Raw genomic sequence first — 23250 nt, forward strand, 5'->3', positions numbered from 1 at the left:
AATAGCTTTATTTTCAATTTCCGCCAAACTTACACTTTAATAGAAACAAAAACTTAACAATAACTGGTTTATATTGATTTGTGTCATGGACAAATGCCAGGGTCTTATTTCTCAATGTTTTTATCATAAGCAGGGAAACTGTAAAAGACTAGCACAGCGCAGAGCTCTCAAATAATGAGTGCAATCTCTGAAAGGTACCAAAACCATCCAGGGGCTTTGCTTTGTATGTTTCTTCCTAATTTAAAGATTCTACAACAAATGAAAGTTGGGACAGTGGAGGGACTTCAGAGATTAACGCTTCTAATGTACTGTAATGAGTGACCTCAAATCTGACACGTAAGGTCCCTCTCACACTCAGCTAAACCCCACAGTATGCAACCTAAAACAAAATGCATGCAGGGAGCTCAAATAACAAGCCAGCCGAGTACAAGCTCTGTGCCAATGGAGAGTGGTTGCACTATGGTACTTGATCCACAGTGCACGCTACATCATATAAAATTGAATAATCCATTAATGAAGCACATTCTGGGGCAAACCACTAAGACCTAGGCCATAACCTTTAACCTCTAATGTATTTAGACATGACATGACAATAATGCAAGTAAATGTCCATCTGGAGACACAAAGAAGCTTTTCTCAAACCCATAACCCCATGACAAACCCATAGTATGTGAAAGTCCCGTCCACCTTTTCCAATAGACTTTTAATAGCATTAGCAGTGCTGTGAATTCTAAATCTTACTGCATTAGTGCTCTTAACAGCACCACAAATACAGTAAATGGCTTCCATTTAGTTAAGCCATGACTTTTGACATTTGTTTGTTTGTTTCAGTATCCTACTTGGAATCCAATTTAGGTTAATCAGTATGAACAACAAGATAATGCAAGAGAAATAATTCATATTGACATGGCTCCTCCACACAAACATCACCTGTTGAGACGCCATAAACACCAGGGATGTAACTGTACATGAAATTCGCGGTTTGGTATGAAATTTCTTTTGGGGGTCAGGGTTCAGTACAACGTTTACGGTAAAGTTTATAGAACGGTTCATTTACTTTGAAAATGACAAAGCCATAATTCTTACTTTAACAGTAAAGTCACTCAAATACTGGCATATTGTCAATCAATAACTAACAACAACAAAACACTGAAAATGTTCATGTAAAATGAAACCAAACGTCCCCCAGGGATCGATAAAATATTTCTGATTCTGCATCATTAGACTCTGAGCTGAGAGGTGGCACTTGCAGTAAGTTTGAGACGATACCAAAATGATGCTACAGAAACAGATTTAATGTGTTCTGGATTTATCCATCTTTACAGCCAGTTTTACCACCATCACCCTATGGGGAATGTAGATCGGTATGAAATGTAGTTATCTCTCTTTACTTCCCGGCATCTTCTTATGATTTATTCTAGGATTTTTTTCTTTTCACAGGAATTGAGAGAATATCATTTATATCTCTTGAAACCAATATTGAGGGATTCGGAGAGGAATGGAGGATATTATGTAAACCAATTAGGATTAGGGCAGGGCGATTTGGCCTAAAAATAAAATCTAAATTTTCTAATTTGATTTGTTTCTGTTTTTCTCTAAACAACCTAAAAAGACCAAGGCAAAATTTAAATACATATTTTCTTTATTAACACAATAAAAATAAATGAGATTACCAAGTCCAGACCTATGTGAACGAATCAGTTGTTCAAGAATAAAAAATTTAAAAAATTTAAAAAAAAACAGCACCTCTTGGCTGTCATTATTGTGCATAGATTTTTTTTAAATCAAATTGAGTACGTGTCCACAGGCAGCGCTATTTCCACGCTTCCCATTCATTGTCAGCCGTGCAATGCCTTCGCGTCGCAGAGATTTTGGATGAAGGTACGTGTCCACAGGCAGCGATAAAATTGAAGGTATCAGACGCGCCATCAATATCTCAAACAAAAAAGTTGGATCACCACCCTGTTTAGGCAAAAGTAACACAGCAATGATGGCAAGCTTAAATGCCATAGACTCTAAAACTCTAGTGGAAACGGTGACAAATCTAAAATCGTCCACCTGTTGCCTTGATGCTTTACCTACCAACTTTTTTAAGAATGTTTTTGTCTGCCTATCAATAGATGTATTGCAAATAGTTAATAACTCTATTCAATCAGGCAATTTCCCAAAGGCCTTCAAAACTGCAGTCATAAAACCTCTTCTAAAAAAGCGGAGCCTAGATGCCTCTATTATCAACAATTACAGACCAATTTCAAATCTACCCTTCATAAGTAAAATAATTGAGAAAGTTGTCCTCCAACAAATAAATCACTTCCTGGCTTCAACTGGCTGCCACAACAACTTCCTGTCAGGATTTCAACCTTTTCATAGCACCTAGACGGCCCTTATTAAAGTTGTAAATGACATCCGTCTTAACACAGACTGGCAAAACTTCAATATTAATGCTATTAGACCTCAGTGCTGTATTTGACACTGTCGACCACTCAATACTTTTGGACAGGTTGGAAAACTGGGTGGGGCTCTCAGGCACAGTCTTAAGCTGGTTCAAGTCATATCTACAAGATAGGAACTATTTTGGCGACTTTATACAGAACCAACCAATGTAACATGTGGAGTCCCCCAAGGTTCAATCTTGGGGCCGACTTTATTCAACATCTGCATGCTCCCACTAGGAGAAATCATGCAAAATAATAACATTGACCACCATTGCTATGCCGATGACACCCAAATCTACGTAGCGCTATTACTTAACAACTATCGCCCCATAGTTCTTCTGTGCCAGTGCATTGAGCAAGTCAAAGACTGGATATACCAAAACTAATTTATGAATGCCATAGGCATTTAGTGGCCTATCTTAGAGCTGCTGTGTCAAAACCTTATTTTTGCATATTACCTCACACTTGTAATGCAATGCACAAGGATTTATGTTCCACAGATACTGGTATTGATAAGATGCAGCTTTGTATATTATACTATTATAGTCTCAGTTTTGAAAGAGTATTCTAAATAAAAAGGAGTTCAGATGTATCTGGCTGCTTGTATTAGTTGAGACACAAAAGGGTAAAACATTGTTTTTCATGCACTGGTCAATTTTGAGATCTGGGGCTATTTTGCTCACACATCATGTCTTCTTTCAGACTAGTGGAAGAAAACATCTGAAATACAAATGGAGTTTATTTTGCTGCTTTGTCTATTTGCATCTGTAGATTACTCCTAAATTCACCAAAAGTCACCATTAGATAATGCCTCTTATTTAAACATAACATTTCAGAAAACTAGTAATACAAAAAAATGATTGTTTCGATATAAGTTATCAACTGGGGGTTGTCTCATGGTGTATTGTCATATCTTTAAAGTGAGCTTGTTCTCAGACTCTGAGTAAGAAATTTCCCCTTCAATAGCACTTACATACATCAAACATTCCAGTTTCATTCCTATCTATATTCTGAAGGTATTTTAGATGTTTGTTCATATATTATTCATAGTCTGATTTACAACATTTTATTCCTAAAAACATGGCGAAAATTGTTTTATTCATTTTTTCATGGTTGATTTTATTTTCTGGAGTGATACAAAGAGATATCCAAAAGAACCTTGAGTCTAATATCTAAATAAAATAGAAAAAATAAGTTTGAACCTTTATCCAATGTTCATATTTAATGAATCAATGCCTCATAGACATATTTTGATGTTAACATTTGTAAAACTTGTAAGACAAAAAAATAATTGTGTTTATGTTAATTCTTCAACAGGGGAAGTTTCATGGCAACATACTGTACATTAGTTAAAATGTTTACATTATTATCTTACAGTGGCCATGTGCAGTACCACACAATATTGATGATACTGAATCACTGACAGGTGGTCAATCAAATCAAATCATGAGGCTAGTGAAGATTCACACCTGTAGGCTACAGTCTGGTCGAAGTTTGGGAAAGGTTGTTGTTTTTGCAAATAAACTATTCTTGGGCAACTAAAACACATGGTTGAAAGGCCAATTTTCACACATCAAAGTGTGTTTACAAGTGTTTGTTAGTACAACTGAATATGAGGAGGAAAACAGTTATTCTAGTCACTGATTAATTAACAAATCATTTCAGTTCTGAGTTGCATATAATGTTGGATGCAACAGCACACATGTATGTTTTCACAGCTCTATTATCTTTCAGTTGTGGAAGCCGTCACATTACATGTTTTGACGAAGTACTAATACCTCCAAACTTTGACCATGTGAGAATGTCATGTCATGATTATTATACTCCTGGCAAAAATAATTGTGATTCAGGGTATTATCCTGATAATCATGACAATATGCTTAAAACTCTTACAACACCAATTTCAAATCATTTGAATTAGATGATAGCTTTTTGAATTATCGTTTAAATCAGGTTCTATTTTCCACTTCTCTACCATGATGGTGGGCTAGAAAGCTATTTTTAGTCACTCATGACCATATTTACCATTAATCCCGATCCAGCAATCCCGATCATTCAGTCCCATCCCAACTCAGAAGCTAAATTCTCTCTTTAAATTAAATTATCAGGCAATAGACATACAATTTTTTAGGTGCTTTTTAGTTGCCAGAGCTTTCCTGACTTAAAAATGAATATCTCAGGTGAGAAGCACCAATACATCTGGCCTAAATTCAAAGTAGGTCTACATCTATTCCTGAAAAGAGGATGCTACGTAAACAGGGCTCAACCCCAAATCAGAAGCTAAGATTCCTGAAGTCCAACATAAAAATCATCTATGTTGGGATGCATCGAGGGGTGAGTGTGAGGTTGAGTGTAGTCTCAGTCCCAGGTGTAACACTGCCAGAACAGATAGCAACTTCCAGCCAAGAAGATGATTTGGGTCAGTAGGTAATTGCATTCCTGGACCACAGGGGACTTGTTGGCAATTAATCCTGCCAATGAGACACATGGAATACGCACATGCACAGTTGACTGATGAAAGCAGCTCCGTTAATACAGCAACAGTGATACGGTAACATTTCTGCTGCTGACACCAGCCACTCACAGCTACCACATGTAGCACACAATCAGTACTCAATTAAGCACTACCATAACATCTCAAACACTAGCACAAAGCTCTACAATCTCATATTATTATCTCCAAAACAACTACCTTCAAACATCAGGTTTCATCACCTACTTGTGTTGTATTGTGTTGTTGACTCTAAATGGACCATTATTTACTGAATGAGCATCATGCTGTTTTGAAGAAGACTTGAAACTAGAGATTGAGACCATAAACTCATGTTTACAATGTTGACTGAGATAATAAATTAAGAGAGAAGTAGGGTTATTCTCTCATAGACTTCTATACAGTCAGACTTCTTTTTGCAACCAGAGGAGTTGCCCCGATGGCCAATAGAGAGAATGCAAGTTTAAGGTTCTTCAGTGTTGCTTCACTTTTCAGAAGCGGAGGTTGCCGCCTTGTCTCTCTTTATCACAGTCCCGTTTATAACAGCGCTAACAGTTAATGTCAATGGAGATTATTGTGATTTGTTCAAGTACTATTCAGTAAAAATTTGAAATAACCTAAGGTAAATTATAACTAAATATATATATATTTATATATATATATATATATATAAACTTCTTAACCCCAAGCCGTTTATAATATATAATTTAAACTACTAATACAAATATTTTATTCAAAGCAAATATTTCAATAAATATACAATCATTAATGTCCTAAACATTTGAATTGTGTAATTTTTATGTGCAGGTAAGAGATAACATTTAGATTTTATGACAATTAATGATGACTTTGTTAATTTTTTGTGATGAATGTATTATTATTGTCAATTTAATAAATATCTATTTGCTGCTGAAATACACAAGTAAAACAATGTTTTGAGCTGTAACAATAACAACGTCCACTGACATCATTCATTGTTTCTAATCTGATTACACATAACATATGGAAAAACATTGTAGAATTTAAAAAAGTAAAAGCATAATACCTACAATATTTATGTTTAAAAATATATATGTATGTATACACACACACACACACACACACACACACTAACACGAAAAACAAGAGAGAAAAAGTAAAAATAATCATCTGCTTATTGATTTGACCCAGACAGACGTTATAACTATAAGTGGTTTCTACTGATACTGCTAATATCAATATAAGGACTGGAAATGGGACAACTTCATTATTCAATACAGCTACTAAAAGAGAGAAAATACCCCAAAAAGATTCAGACGATCAAAGGAGACAGACCTTTTTCCTTTCTATTTGAAAATAATACATAAACTGGCCAAGTCTCTTCCTGACTGCATCTATGTTTCAGACTTGGCTTTTCCAAATTAGTAATCATCAATGAGGCCATGTACACACATCTAACATGTCCTATCGCTGGCACAGTATTTTTAGTGATTTAGAAAAGCTCACCTCATCTTGTTTTTACCGGGTGTTCAAATTGATTAAGAGGAATTAGGACCAGACAGAAGTACACAGTTTGTTGGCAGCAATACGCGACCTTTCCAGAGGCAAGTCCAGGCTACAACAAGAGTGAAAGCTTTCCTGAAAAACAGTTGTCATGAAGGAATATGCCATGCTGTGCATTAGATCATGTATTCTAATGAAATAAAAACTGAATTCTTCAGTCATGACATGAAGTGCCTGGTGGAGGCTGTTGACCTTAAGGACAGTCGTGACATCATGGTGTGGGTGTGGGATGGAGGACAATAAAAGCTCCCTCAAAGTGACAAAAACCTTACAGGCTAACAGCATGCAGCCAAATCAAGACAAAAATGAGAGAACCAGCCAAAGAAATCTGAAATCTATTGAAGGATTATGTGTCTCAGATTGTTGTTTATTGATCACGCCATCCAGCTCGACTGGGAAAGAGAAAAACACTGTTGCTGAATATGCTACTAGACAGTATTATAATACATTACAATACACGCATTTAAATCCCAATCAACCACCAATAATCCCAAAGCTCTAATCATTCTAAAATATGTCATTTCTATCAGTGTTAGTGCCACTAGAAAACCAACGATGCACTTCACATAGTTCACAGTCCTTTACAATCTCAGTGTTCAATCTGCACTCTAAAACTCTCAATGGCATCGAATAAAATAGCTGTTTGGAAGGCATCATTAGGTTATAGAGTAATCAAGAGTTACAAAAACAGAAAGTAATCAAACCCTTGAAGTGATTCTTCTTAATAAGAAAGATAATCTGCTCCCCTTTAGCTTGATTCTCCTCAGCTCAGTAGGATCCTCAGTGTAATTGCTCTTGTTAATCAGGCCTTAATTTGTTGACGAGATTCATTTGGAAGACTTGTCTTGAAAACATACAATCTCTTCCAATCTTGGGATGCCAACATCTTGAAATTAAGGACCGAAAAGTAGAGTGAGAGCAGATTAAGTCATTTTAAGAGAGTTGGGGATATCGCCAGAGACTGATGTAACCAACTATCGGCGTCTGTCACTGCTTATTAAACTAGGAGAGCCAATGAGCTGTCTCTGAACAATCTTGTTGACAGCAGATTTGTTAAGAAGCTGCTCACTGCATCATTGACAGTGTGGTAATGACAAAACTCCTATTGAACTACTTTATAAACATAATAATAATAATAATATAACTTCAATTAAAGGTGGTATGTAAGAGATTGTGAGCATTTCTAGTATCTCTCAACGGCTCTCAACATGGAGACAGCTGAGCCGGCAGCTCACAGCTAACAGTACAAACTATTGAGGGGCAACTGGAGGGTAGGGGTTGGTCGGGACAACGTTATCAGCTGTAACACCGTATGAGAGCAGTACAGAGTGGGTAGCTGTGAGCTAGCTGACGAGGCTAGCACAAAAATGCTCACATGCACAAAAATGCACTGAAAGCAAATGGCATGTCTGTGTCAACAAAGCAAAGATTAGCTCTGATAACAGTCATTAGTATAATATATCCCTACATAGCTAATAGTTGCTCGCTTACAGTAATCAAATTTAGCAACTTTAACCAAGTAAGTCCGATTGAGATCAGAAAATCTACCTGGCCAACTACTGCAGTAATTCTAATAAATTACAGTGGTGACAGTTCAATATGTGTTGGATCATCGTAAATATGAATCTGATACTCTAACACAATGTGTGAAAATCAGCTACAGCCTGATTATCTTTGATCGCTACTCACAAGTAATTACGTTTTCAACATACATTACATGTTTTCCCATATTTTTTTTATGGTAAGAATTACTTCTGACAAAATAGCTCCTAACTACCTCTCATCAATCTCTTGCATAATGTTGCTTTCCCCGGTGCACAGCTGTTTGGCACAAAACTTTAAATCGAGGCTATGTCAATTACCCAATTTAAATACGTGGGTACCTAGATGCTTTCTGCAGGACAGTTGGGGTTGCATTTCAAAGCAGTTTGAAGTTTTGGTTTAGGTTTAGTCTTTTGTCAGAACTGGCCAGAACTATGGACACTGAAAGGAAAAATGTGGCAGGTGTGGCTAAAAAACATGCTTTATCATCATGAACAGATGACTGGCTTATCAATTCTTATATTCAGTTATGGATGTGTATGCAATGTAATTAGAATCCAGCAAAATCCAATAAAACAAGATGGGAAAAAATACAGTTGACTTTGGCATACAAAAGGGTTACTAGCTGATACCGTTCCAGCATCATTTTAAAGATAAATGTAAGAAATAATTACACCATACCATCACAAAAGGGAGCAGCACAAGTCCTTAAAGGTAAGTAAAATAATTGACCTCTTCCCTCTACTACTACAGCCAGATGCCCGTCACTAAATGTGTGAAAGTAAGAGCCCGGAGGAAGGTCAGACCTGTTAAGGTGTAGATATCAGTTGGAGTGGATGTTTGTAAAAACCTGAATTCTTCAATGACCTGGGCTGACACACACACACACACACACACACACACACACACACACACACACACACACACACACACACACACACACACACACACACACACACACACACACACACACACACACACACACACACACACACACACACACACACACACACACACACACACACACACACACACACACACACACACACACACAGCAGGAAAACATAGTTTACTATTATTTCTAATCGCTTTTCATCTTCATATCTGACCCCTCATATTTCTGAGAGACAGCTATATACAAGGTCAGTCTCGCAGTCAAATATGTTCTCACTGCAGTGCTAAGAGTTAGTCCGAACTTTTGGAAAAAAAAAAAACTTCCGCAAAATGTCTGGTGAGCTGGTGAACAGTCAATATCGAGTCCCTGTCTTTTCCACACTTGCGGGGATGGACAGGAACATTGTGTTTCTGTATTGTGTCTGATTGTAAGGAAATAGCAATGACATCTCTAGAATAGCTCTCAAAATTTCAACCAAGCAGTGGCAAACAGCTCACCACAAACAGCATTAATACACAAACAACATATTCTATTATACTATTTTGACAATAACTAGTTGTATTCTATGACTGTACCATACAACTAAAATATTAAGACAAAAATTAAGCATACAATGATACTTACAGTTTCTTGTAGACCATGCACAAAAAGCACAGAAGTAGAGAAAACAGCTAGCTTCACTAAATGGCAGTCACTTGGAAGACTCCTCTCACCCCTAGAAAGCCTTATGTAGCTGAAATGACTCACATCCCCTCTTCCAACCTCTGTCAACCATCATGAGGAGGTAAACATTTCCAAATATGGAGAAAATATGAAGACAGTATTGAGGGCAATATCAGTTTGGTTTGCTTTTAACTTGGAATGCCATACTCTGAGAGCCAGGGTCACTCAGCAGAGCCAGTTCTGTGGTGCATACCTTTCACTAGGAATAATATGAGAGAACTTTTCACAATCATTTGGGTCTGGTCTGGCCTAAGATGGGTAACACCGTGAGCCTGCCCCACAAGCTCCATTTTTAAAAGAGAAGATCGAGTTAAAATGTAGGGAAGAGGAGCTGAAAAGAGGGGTATGCAGGGGAATAGATCATTTGCTTTTTTTGTTAATCATATGACCTGGTCCAGATTAGAAGATGAAGATGGCCTATTTACCGTCTTGTCACTTGGATTGTGTTTAAGTGATTAAGAAGGTATAATTAAAGTCTGATTACTCCCAACGAGCGCCGGGGGTCAGCGGAGATCACGGTAATATAAACAGCTGCTAAGAGACCGAACATTACACCTCCCTGCCTGGACAGTTTTGTAGAGCAACTTGGCAGGCAACTTAGATGTTAATAAATTATATTAAAAAATATTTAATTTGATAATAAATGCATATATATATATATACACACACACACACACACACACATACATACATACATACATTTCTATATATATATATATATATATATATATATACATATACAAATCTGAGGGAGAAGAGTGAGGTGCTACAATTTTTTTAAATGTTCATGTTAATGAAAGTCAAATAATGTCATAATCGTGACAAGTTTGGAAAGTATATTAGAAGAGACGGCTACACAGGGTGACGCCACAATGTGGCTGCAATGTCACTGCAGACATGAGAGCCTTAAAATTAAATAGACGAGAAAGACTTTAATTAAACATGCCCATACTGAATGCAATAAGCCTAGCTATGGGTTGGTTAAGAAACATGATGACATCACATCAACCTATAACTGCACTGAATCCTCATGCATACCTCTGCATAAACATCCATGTTTTACTTGTTAGGTACTATTGCAAGGCAGTTCAGGGCAAATTCTTCAGATTGGTATAAGATTTTACACACTTTACAAAACACAGTGTAAATCTAACAAAGAAAAAAGGCCCTAATCATTCAATTGTTCCTCACCGATTAAAATAGCAATCCTAAAACATTGTCAGCCTTATAATGGAAAATTGGGTTGTTGTTTTTTTTTTTAAGTATCAAAATCGATGCAGCACAACCACAGATACCAGCATTTGTCTGCCTTACCCACAATGCAAGTCTGAATGCCGATAGTTTGGTTGGAAATTCATGGTGTGTTATACTAGTAGCGGCTAATGTAGTTTTGAGACAGAGATGAAGAGCGGACTCGACTTGAAACATTTTCAAACCGGTCTGATACTTAGGCCACATTCACACTACACACATACATTGACGGACCGTTGCCGGACAAGGGAAGGCGTGTACTGGTGCATGGGGGAGATGCATAATGCGATCTGATTAGCTGAGGGATCAGTCGGCGCCCGAAAAGGAGAATTTTTCTCAACTTCTCCGACGCGAGCAACGCAAGCAATGCAATGGAGCAGACCCACAATTAATTACAGCATAATGTGATGCAAGCCTATGCAAAATCAATGAGATCCGGTGTAGTGTGTACGTGGCCTAAGCCAAAGATCAGATCGAACCGGTTATACTGACCTTTCCCACTAAGCATCGCACTTGCCATAGCAGACCCTCCCGAGTGATACATTTGTTTTTTTACACAGAAGATTGCGCCATGATCGTGGAAAGGAGAGTCAAAATATGCCATGATCGCACCGTTTATAAATAACTTTGCTTTGCAGTGTAACGCTGCAACGGTGTCTCTTTTTACAAAACATCACGGCTTTGCGGAACGAGAGAGACGAATATGGCGCTGCAGGCCGTGTGACGTAGTCAATGAGCGTCAGAATTCCAATTAGCCCGTGACTTCAAAACAACTGTGAAAGGTGAACTTTTGCTCATCGTGCATATATAGGCGACTCTTCAAACGCAAGCGAAGTTGCTGTGGATCATATACACAACTAGCGACTTTTTATCTTCTTCGGATCTACGTTCTCAGCTCGTTAAATGCATCTCCCCCTTCCACTTCGACTGAAATGTCATGCCGGCACCGGCCGACTCGGACATATTATTTTATTATCACATCAATTATCACTTTTCATTATTGCTGCTTATTACTAATGAAAGGCACATTCGATTTAGTGCCGTGACACCTTCGGCACTGATATTTTTAGTTTTCCAGAACATGTCATAATGTCTTAATAACGGGAAAATGCCGGTTTGTGCATTAATGCATAAGCCCGGATTAGCCCGTACAACGAACCGAACCGGTGAATCCGGACATCGGCCGAACCCTAGAGCGGACTACAGAAGCTCACTTCTTTCTAACTCTAAACCCAAGACTTATTTCATTTCCAAATTCTTTCTGTTAGTAAACAGGATGATGTATATTTGTGGGCAGAGTATCGGTAGAGGCAGAAACATTCTCTCAACATGTTCGTTAACGCCGGCTAGCAAGGTTTTTTTTTTACTTAGGTTTAATAGTGATGGCTGAAGAAAAGTTTCTCTCAAAATGTACAGTCAGTCACTCTCTGGGACCACAAGTGATTCTAGAGAAAGTTCAAATTGAACAATGTTGTTTTTTTACTGTGCAAAATCTGACAGATATTATAACAAAACAAGTTAATAGGAATTTTAACCGAATGATACACCATGCAACACAGTGATTTACTTACAATGAACAACTTGCGCTGGGGACAACCGAGTATATTTTGTTTCTCTGTATTCACCACTGAGCTACTTTAAGTTCCAAAACCATCCTCATAGGCAAATTTGTGAGTTGTTGAGAGTGACTTGACCCTGACTGGCTAAATTATGTCCATATTTTCATGCTTAAACTGCAACACATGACCTTCCAAACAGAAGTTGTACTTCCACCCGACATGAATAACAGAAGCAGGGCCAAAACACACTATTAAAACAATACATTAGTATAGAAGTACAATTCGGCTGCTTACACTCTCTTACCTTTTGTCCTCTCTGGATGTACGGGATTCCTGGAAGGTTGTTGGAGCGATGCCCTTTACTGTGCGTTGAAATCTGTTGAGAAATAGAGACAATTCTGAATTGTTGAAATGGATTAGATAACTATAATTGTGCTGGGCAGGACCACACCAACATGGCAAGTAGATCCTGTCAACTCACAGAATATTTATTACGTGAGAGTGTCATTCATCAGAGGAAAGATAAGCCATAGACAGGCTCCTATAAATCCTGCATGAACCCGAGTGTAAGTTGTCCATTTCAATTTTAGCTTGTCATTTCTCACCAGGCATCTGTCGCAGTCCGCTGGACTTATATTTCACGATTCAAGATACAGTTCAAGGAAAACAATACTTGCAACTGCAGAAAATATTTCACCACAGCTAAACAATTAATTCAGTGAAGAGAAGTAAGACTAAAATAACTTTCAAAATGAAGGCATCTCGCAGGAGAAAAGAATGAAACTTTTTTTTATTGCTTAATGTGTATTTAAATGTGCGAGAAAAAAATCCATCTGCTGAAATTAGAGGCTCAGTCCACCTACATGGGTGTTGTCAATAATCCTGGCTGAGCTTTACTGGTACTTTGATAGATCAGTGACTATAGAGGATGTACACGTTAGGGCTGTTGGAATAAACTTCTGGAATCGAATATAATTCGAATAGTAAAAGAAGTAGTACTATTTGAATGCTGAAATTTGTCGAGTTTTTTTTTTTTAGACGTGTTTTTCAAAGTAAGCAAATCTCGCCCTCCTCGCCTTGGACTACCCACATAAATGGATGCTTTTGACACATGGAGTCTGATGAACAAATAGTCAGAAAAAATATTAATAATATTTTTTGCAACCAGATGTGACATGAGAGGATGGAGCTTAGTACAACCAAACACTAAATATTTTTGAGCTACCATATTGATACAATCAAATTTCAATAACTAAACATACACTGTGAAAGGGTTAAAGTTTTAAGACGAAAACACGGACCACTCTAGCAACCTGCCAATCACAGGGTAGCCCCCCTCTGAAGCATCCCCTGCTTTATGGTCTGTTTGACTCTAAATGGACCATAATTTACCAGATAAACATAATGCTGTATTGAAGAAGTCTTGAAACTAGAGATTGTAAACTCATGTTTACAATGTTTACTGAGTGAGAATTAGGGTAATTTAGAAGTCATCAACTTCCATGCAATCAGACTTCTTTTCGCAACCAGAGGAGTTGCCCCCTGATGGCCAGCAGAGAGAATGCAAGTTTAAGGTACTTCAATATTTGCTTCACTTTTCAGATCTGGAGGTTGCTGCCTGATATATATAGAATATATCACAAACAATTTGCAAATATGTTACCTTCTTACCATAATAACGGTATTATATTATTGTGCTCATTTAGTAGGGTTGATCATAAAGCTTAATTCATATTTTATTCATATTTTATTTGCTCTCATGCTACACATGGCTCATTTTTACTGTTACAAGCTTTGAATTTGACTATTCATCTATTGGTGCTTTTAATTAATCATACATAGGGCTGGGCAATTTGGCCTAAAAATAAAATCTTGATTCTTTTTAACTAATGGACAATTTTCGATTTAAGCCTCATTTTTTTGTTTTTCTCTAAACAAAATAAAGAGACCTAGGCAAAATTTAAATACATATTTTCTTTATTAACAATAAAAATAAATGAGATTACCAAGTAGTCTAGGCCTATGTTGTGAACAAATCAGTTGTTCAAGAATAAAAATTAAATAAAAAAAAACAGCACTACTTGGCTGTCATTACTGTGCAAAGATTTTTTTAAATCAAATTAAAAAAAATGTCTCTTGTAAAATGAAATACAATAAATAATAATATGTAGCCTGGGTGTAGAAAGCAGGGATTCACATAAATTAGTTCCTAAATAAGTGCAGTAATAAATCCATAAGATAGCTAAACTAAAAGTAATTTGGTTTAATAAAGAGTAAAAATGGTTAACTCAGAGATTAAGAAAAATTCATCATAAATGAGTAACTTATTGTAAATGTTTGTAACAGTAAGGTAAACTGTGGAAAAATAGAGACTGTGCATTTATTATAGAGTCGGCTACTACGGAGTCCCTTAAAGCAAAACAAATCTGCAGAGTCTAGAACTGTTTTTAAATTGGGATTTTGCAGTTCAGCCATTTCACAAACCATAAGAAAGTAAAAATGCAAAGTAATCAATTAAATCGAAAAAAATCACCCAGCACTAATCATACATGCTATTAAATGTAAAGTAATGCCAATCACAGGTTCAGAGGGTCCAACATGAGGTCTCTGCTGCTTATTTTGTCACACAGAACAGGCGTAGCCATTTGAGAAGCTGTTTGACTTTGAATAGAGCTTAATGCACTTGATTGAGTTTGTATCAAACAATTATGTCTGCTTGTTAGTTACATAATTATCATGTTGTCAGATTTCTACCATTTTGTTGTTGACAAATCTGTTTTGCACAGTAACTTGCATCAAGTACATTAACAACAAACATTTTTGGGATGGTAAAAGCACAGGACAGAAGTATGCTTTGTAAGACAGCACTCGCCTTTACTCTGAATTTAGTTTTCGATGTAGGATTTATGCAGGTATTGCGACATGGAATTGTTCTGCAGGAATTTTGTTCTAATCCACAATGATTCAAGTAAAAGACAGAAAACAGTATTGTTGTGTAAACCATCCCACTGCATGTCACACCCTACCTGAGAGCACAGCAGACATTTTAAGCGGGCGCTGACACGTCCATTATCTGTTCAAATGAATGTACACTTGTTTTCCTCTCACATAATTATGGAGCCTTATCTGCAGTCCAAGCATATTTTGGTGAAGATAACACTGTATAAAATGATAAAACATTATTGAGGTTTTTGCGTTCAAGATTCTCGGGTGATTCACTAACTCTAAATATGGTTCCCCCACAGCAAATGCTGTTGCAAGGGAACAGTATGATTGTCTCAAGATCATTTTCCAGGAATCACGCCATACATTAATATATTCCTCTCTGTGAAATGTATTTATTTATTTAAAAGACTTGCAGTCTATGGCTACAACTTATCTACAAAATCATCTCCTACAAGCTTAGAAATGATGTTAAATTGATCATAAACTAATTCAAAACACCTGCAGATGTGAGCAAAACAAGCTAGCAACTTAGCAACTGAACCAAACTTACAAAGCAATTTAACAATTTTCAACCATTTAAAACAAATTGGGAGGGCTGGGATGGGGGTGGTGTGTTACATCAAGCCATGAAAACTTATTTTGCTGCCGTGCTACGTGACTTTGCAGTGTGTTCCCATCATTTCAACATCACAACTGAGAGCAGCCTGTTCAAAACGCTTGCGTTGTAAACTAAAAATCTAGCGTTAATATGACCCTGGACATAACTAACACTTTCAGATGGCAATGTGATTTGTTTTGGGGAGCTAGGAAAGACAGACTATTAGTTAATTCTCAGCTAAATGAAAACAAGAGAATTCAATGACTGGAAAATTGGTCAACTGTATTCCAGGTTTTCCAGGACACAGTGGAAACCCTGGTATTGTACAGGTAAGTGGTCCTTGGGTCACTAGCACAACACAAGGCTTTGGTGGTACCCAGCCCCAGTGTCTACCTCTCATGTGTTACCACTACATTCAAGTCACAAATAAGCATCCAATCGCCTGAAAAATAAATACCCTGCAATCTTTGTAAGACCCAAAAGGTCGTTGAACGACATTAAACACTGTTATGGAGGTAGCTCCAGATTCGTTAAACAGTCTTTCAAATGTATTCTGTTTGTGGCATGATAAAAAAAATAGATTTCATTCAACTTGAATTAACCAATGTCTGTTTGGTAAAAATAAGTGCAACTTGGGAAAATGGATATTGGAATTTTTTTTCATTAGGATGATGAGAAGAATCTTTCTGATAATACATTCAGAACAGCAATGTCGTGTGACGACGACTGCAGGGTATCTGCAGGTCAAACAGTAAAACATGAAACACAAAACCAGAGCGTGTCCTGTCTTACCATGGATTATAAATACACACTAGCTTCTAGGCCTGGTAACACTCACACACAGGTGATTTTCTGAAAGTCCACCGTCGTGACATGGCACTCTACTCTCAATCGGTTCACTCTGAATCTGGGAAACTGCTGCTGTTCCTTCCAGAAAAAAGGACACCCTCATTAAAATAACACAAACAGTAGAATAACTTGACTAAACCTACCAGGGGGGCCCGGGCTCAAAGGCAGTTGAGGCACTCATCTTTTAACTTTAACATCATCAACGCTGTCAAACGAGTCCTTTTTAACCAGAGATTTTAAAGACAGTTCCGTTTAATGTTGCCTGAGTCAAAAATGTGTCTGGGCGACGCGTATGTATGCAGTTTGATGACAGCACTCTCAGGAGACCTTGGTGTTATTGATTTGAAACATCTAAGTCAAAGTTTGAATTCAGTCTTTTAAAGAAGAAAGTGAGACTTATTTTTCGTGTTAGCAACAGTTTGTGGCTGAACAATATCTATAGTCTGGACCAGGGTGCTTTATCATAGAAGCTGCAGACAACTGACAATGTAAAAGCTTCATTAGGGAGGTATTCAGTCATCTGTGAGTGGCTATATGACACATGGAGAGCGTTATACATGCATGCAGATAAAACTTCCCAAAACATGCAGTGACATTTGATACTAATACGAATGAATGGGATTTGTTCCGTTAATTTAACCAAAGTTAAGGTTGTGAACACGGGAGGTTAGGAGCAAGGCGGACACAAAGTGTCCTTTTCTGAGACATTCAAGGTGGACTACATTATTTAACTTATCTGTTTACTCAAGGAGAAATAGAGTTCATTCAATAGAATAAAGTGGTCAAGATACAGTACCTGTGGAGGTCTTGTTGAGGTAAACGGAGACTTTAGGTGAACCAGGTCTAGCCTGTTTGGGCATTTTTATGTCACAAATCAACGCAGTGATCTTTCCCTGCCTGCTCACCCGGGGTTAAACGCATACAGTAGGCCTGCCCTGGGGCTCAACAATGAATTAACGTTACCGTTGTCACCTCAAAGTCTTTTAGACACAGAAGTTACAATAAGGTCACAATTTTCTCCAAGTTAATGACAAAGCCCGTCATTAAACCCACTTATAAACAACGTGGCGAGTTTACGCCACCGTTAAGGGGGGCGACGTTGTTTAACGACGCAGCCCAAACTAGCTAACATTTACTTTGGACCAACGGTGAACGTTACTGTCGTTAACAGGACAGGACGCAAACCGAATCTGCTGGAGTGATATTCAGCGACATATTTCTGAGCACAGAGGGTCTCTCGTGTTTCTCCAGTGACAGCCTGTCTTCCGCATTGCTCAAGAGCGGGGCGCTCGGCTAAAAACAGAAACACCAGAGACGCCCAGAGTCCCTTTTGGTACAAGTTGACGGCTCGAAATGTCTCGTACATTCATCGGCCGCCCGAGTCTATCTCCGCACTAGCTAGCGACAAGTTAGCTTAGTTAGTATCGTCATGTAACGTTAGTGCCGGCCGAGGCTGCTATCCGGAGTCCACGCCCTCATTGTCAACTCCGTCCGAGCTACAGTAAAAAATCATATTATAGCCCAAGAAGGCCGAGCAAACTGAAGACGAGCCACCCCGACGCCGGGTTTAAAGTCGCACTTTAAAGTACACCAGTTCAACAGCAGCCGATAGTCGCAGACGCGACTAAAGCGCCACTAGAGTGCTCGATAGTTTCGCTTACCTCGCTTTCTAGGAAATAAAACGGAGGTTCAAATCCCACCAAAAAAGTGAAACTTCTTGATCCAAATTCTGGGAGAGTTGTAGGCAGTGACGTCACGCTCTGAAATTCCAGCCGTCTGAGAGAGATGAGAGGTTTGCCCATGTAAGGCAGCAGGCCAGCGGTGACAGCGAGCCACAATACACGGCCCCGAGCACCAGCTTCTGTCTGCCTACACGAGGATGTGTGTGTAGCAGGGAAAATGCACAGTAAAGAGATATGCGAATGCACTTTACCCTCTTTTTTCTCCAAGCTAACTCAGTCCCAGTAAGACAGATGTTGAAAACTGTTATCAACTGAAACATATCAAGAATCGTATTTCTAGTATGAATGCCTGCAAAATGTCATCCATTTGAACAACCATGTTGGCTAATAAATAAAAACAAAATAGAACATGAAATAAAAGAGAAAGACCTTAAAATATAATGTATTACAACTTCACCTCAAACTATGGATAGGTAAACCACCATAGAACCTGATCAACACTTCTCTGACCATGTGACCTCGAGTCATCTCGCATAGAAAATACTTACTTCACTCTGGACTACTAAATGCCATTTAATTCAGATTAGGTTATACTGTACAAGTGGACGTAGCCATTGTGGGTTCACTCATTGGTTTGTTGAATATGGTTTTGAAGCCTCGAGTTTGGCACTTTGCCAGTCACAAAACTGGAATTTTTGTAACCAGTTAAGGAAGTGACCATATATGGACTGTGGAGGAGCGACAGGTGGATCTGACCAACACAAGCAGCAGAGCAGCAACCATACTGGATCTGGATCCATCTTGATGAAAACGTCAATATCAAGGTTTACAGATAAGTGTTAGTCATCTTAGTAGCTAATTAATTGATAGCGGAGCTGCGGTATTGAGGGTGCGGTGGTGACGCCCTAAAGCATACCCTGCTTTCTAGTCTCTAAATGGACCATCATTTACTGAATGAACATGATGTTGTATTGAAGAAGATTTAAAACTAGCGATGGAGAACATAAACTCATGTTTACAAAGTTTACTGAGATAATAAATGAAGTGAGAAGAAGGGTAATTTTCTCTTAGACTTCCATGCAATCAGACTACTTTTTGCCCCCTGATGAATGCAGAGAAAATGCAGGTTATGGCAGTTCAGTTTTGGCTTCACTTTTCAGAACTAATCAGATGGAAGCTGCCATCTGATTAGGACGAATACTTTCAGACAGGACAATTCTGCATTTATTTGACTTGTATATTAAATGTTAATATTACATGGGCTTTTTTTATAAGAATAGGTGATTTTCTTTCAAGCTATCCTGCTGAACCAAAGTGTGATAATTGGACAAAAAGGCTTTGAAATTACAAGGTGCTGGCTAAAAAGAGCAGCTCAGCAAGTGTTTCCTGACTAGCGGAGCACTCATCCAGTGAGGTGTGAATTGACTGTAATTCGACAAATTCAAATTCGCATGTGTTGCACCACTACGGTTCACTGTTATGCACCGTCTATCTTCCAGAACCATGAGAAAGTGATCGCTTGTTTAGATATGTTGTGTCTCTACTTCCACCTGGCAGTGTGGCTCCTTCAATCTGAATCACTACACAAAAAAGCTTCATCTATAGGCTGCTGTACCACTGGCAGTGTAAGCAGTCAAATAGAACCTGGAAAAAAATTGACACAGATGTGATTTATTTGTTCCAATTGGTTTGTTTGTTTTATTGTTGTTTTATTAGTTTTAATCAAAGTTTCTCTTGTTTTGTGGCTTAATTTGCACGCATGTACTACAAATGTGAACAATAGTGTAGTGCTTTATTGTTATTGTGACAGACAATCATTTGTGTAAGGTTTCTATACATCATGTTTTCTGTGTTACGTGTGAAGGGAAGTATACGATTAACATGAGCTGAAAAGACAGTTTTGACAGTAATGTGTTTCATAGCAGATACATTGACGTATAAAAACTGAGATGTTACTGATAACTTTAACGATGGCGCTGAAAATCAGCCTTCATTAAATTGATTGTTTACACTTGTTTTTTGCCAACTGTGGCATTTTCAATGTCTTATGTGAAAAGGGCCTTTGGTTACAGTTAAAGAATAGCAGTTGTTGGTATACAGGAAATAACCTTTGTCTTTTTGTACTGACAGGAAATTATTTGATATCTGTACCACCAGACGTCAGTCAACTGTGGCTTTAAAATGTAACGGACAATTAAACTTAGTGAGGAGGAAAAAAAAGTATTTTACCACGTTTTAAAGCAGCATCGTTTTTAATAATGGGGCATTTGGGGGCAGCAGAACAAGCTGTAAACACAACACTGGCATGTATCACGATAATGATTTGTTACGTGTCAGCTAACGGAGGTGGGACCAAGTATTGTGTTGCAAGTCAGAGGTAAGTCTCAAGTCCTTGTAAGACAGGCAATCTGAACTCAAGTCAAGGCCAAGACTGACAAGTCCGAAATCAAGTCCCAAGTTAGGACCAAAGCTAAGACATGACAAGTCCCAAATCAAGACTAGATTAAAGTCCAAAATCCTAAACTTTGAGTCCTAAATAACTCTGAATGAGCTCTTCACCAAATGCAATGCCATTTGCGTCTCTGTCTGTAATTTTCAACCTGCACATAATGCATACTGCCATTCAATTTTGTTGACCACTGCATAGTTTTCATACGTGAACAAAATAGTCTCTGGTTTCATTTTGCTTAGCAACATAATCATTTATTAGAAGTCATGTTTCTGGCCAACTGACACATAAAACATCATTACTCACTCTCCTTTTAGCTTTGTTTTGATCGCCACCAACCAAACACACACTAAATGCTCCACTACATTGACCAGCTGCTGACATTGTCTGGTGCTGAATTGGTGGCATCGGCTACAATGGGTTTATCGGAGCTTCTTTTCTACAGTAATGCCAGTTAAAGAGCAATATCTAAAGTTAGAGTAAGTTGCCTGTTAGCTAGCATAAGCCACCCTTAAACAGAGCTTCTTTGTTACAGCCATCTGCAATAGCTTTTTAAAAACTAACCCGTGGTCTCCATGGGTTAGTTTTTAGTTATTACAAAGTAATTTGTCCCATTAACATAAAAGTGATTGGTGCTGTTCATTTGTTTTTAATAAATGTTTGCGAGCATGTAGTACCACCATGAACATGTATGCTTTTTTTATTGCCATTGTGAGTAGATTTCCTTTGGCATTACCTTATGGAACAATAGTGTAATCAACATCAAACAAATCAAGATTTCTGCAGTGAAAAAGTCCTTTTGTAACAAAAGACATTTTACATTTTTGGTGAAATGCTCCCGATAACTTTAATTATGACTGAGATCCTGCAGTCACTCGTTATCTTTGCTTTCACTTGAATTCAAAGTTCTTCTGCCGCTTCTTGTTTGTCCAAGGTGACAATTCGCCTGGTGTTTGATACATACAATCCACGATCAGATGTCCAACAGAGCTCTTGCTTCATGTGGGTTTCAGCTGACCTCAGTGATCTTTGCCATGCAAATTAGACCATTACAATGTGTGCATGCTCCTGATTGCATGCAAATATGATAACTGCTTTTTCAAGTCTGATTCAGTCCTTATGGTTTTATCACATTCATAGCAGTGACATTGTGTATGTGTGTGTGTCATGTATTTCTACATGCAAATACATCCAGATACTGATGCTTTTTTCTACCTCTGGGATGAATGATATAATTACTATGACTTTGTTTAATGAAAATAGTTACAAAAAATGAAAGCTTTCTTTTTAGAGGCCAAATGTAAGAAGAAAAAGAAAATACTAATTCACTCAGAGCCCTATCTTTTAACCGGTAATTCAAAATTAACTGCAACTGATTGCATTGTGCTCCAAGCTGTGAATATACTTTTTTTCAACCATGCATGAGGAAAACATAAACAGCGCTTGCAGATCGAGCACACTGATAAAAAGCAAAAGATTTGAGTTATTTTAGTGTCTTGCCCCGTGCATTCCCTGCATCTCCAAGTTCCAGGGCACAAAAAAAAGGTAATCTCATTTGTAATGTGTGACAGCTTATTTGCAAGTGTTTACACTGGCACTTTTTTTAATGGGCCCGCCAGTGATTCTTCTTCCACTGATTTTTAAAAAGACACCCTGGAACAGTTTAGACGACACATGCCATCGCCTGTGAACTCAAGTTATCAATCAAGCACCAATTAACATGCTCGGTTAGAGGAAATCAAGGGCTCTTTGATGTTCGGCAGTTAGGCGGTGTAGCTACGCACGTCATTGATATGATGGGTCTCAATTTTATCCTCACTGTACCGAAACATATGAAAAGAAATATGCTCACAGGGTCCACCACAACAGATAATTCACACTGGAGATATATGTTTGATGTCTGATCTGACTTTGTCACGTTTGACTTCACTCGTTTTAATTACGGGCAATGATTGCACAAAAAGGAAGAGAAAACAACCTTATTTTAGCATCTCAATTGTTCCAACGTCGGATATCCTGTTTTATTTGCTGGTTGTAATGCTGTCTTCTCCCCCACGCCACTTCCTCTGATGTAGGTAGACCACAAATATACAGAGAGCAGCTGCACAGTTCATGTGTACTTCCTCATAAACATGAGAATGAATGCATGCATTTTGCACCCACATGCAGAAATAAAAAAACGAGAAACCAATTGTCTTTTTAAATGCAGTTTCAAAAAGGGTCCATTTTCAGGAAACGGTGGTCGATGAGGACACTGTTGTCATGGTGCGGGTGACATCCCGATATGT

The 23250-nt window shown here is 38.0% G+C and overlaps 1 protein-coding gene across 6 annotated transcripts in view; it reads right to left on the reverse strand.

Annotated features, from left to right (window-relative positions):
• Positions 1-18682, reverse strand: part of lpp (LIM domain containing preferred translocation partner in lipoma) — a 163431-nt gene extending 144749 nt beyond the window's left edge. For 2 of the 6 annotated variants that reach the window (XM_084011284.1, XM_084011280.1), the window contains exons 1-2: positions 18493-18682; positions 12743-12814 (exon numbers count right to left, since the gene is read on the reverse strand). The gene's annotated coding sequence lies outside the window, so the exon portion shown is untranslated. Of the gene's footprint in view, positions 1-9529; positions 9609-12732; positions 12815-17627; positions 18241-18492 lie in introns of those variants that run through there. The other 4 variants (XM_084011279.1, XM_084011282.1, XM_084011281.1 and 1 more) reach the window with 4 other exon arrangements.
• Positions 18683-23250: the final 4568 nt, after the last annotated feature.

The sequence above is a fragment of the Eutrigla gurnardus genome, assembly GCF_963514095.1.
Source record: "Eutrigla gurnardus genome assembly, chromosome: 6".
NCBI classification, from domain to species: domain Eukaryota; kingdom Metazoa; phylum Chordata; class Actinopteri; order Perciformes; family Triglidae; genus Eutrigla; species Eutrigla gurnardus.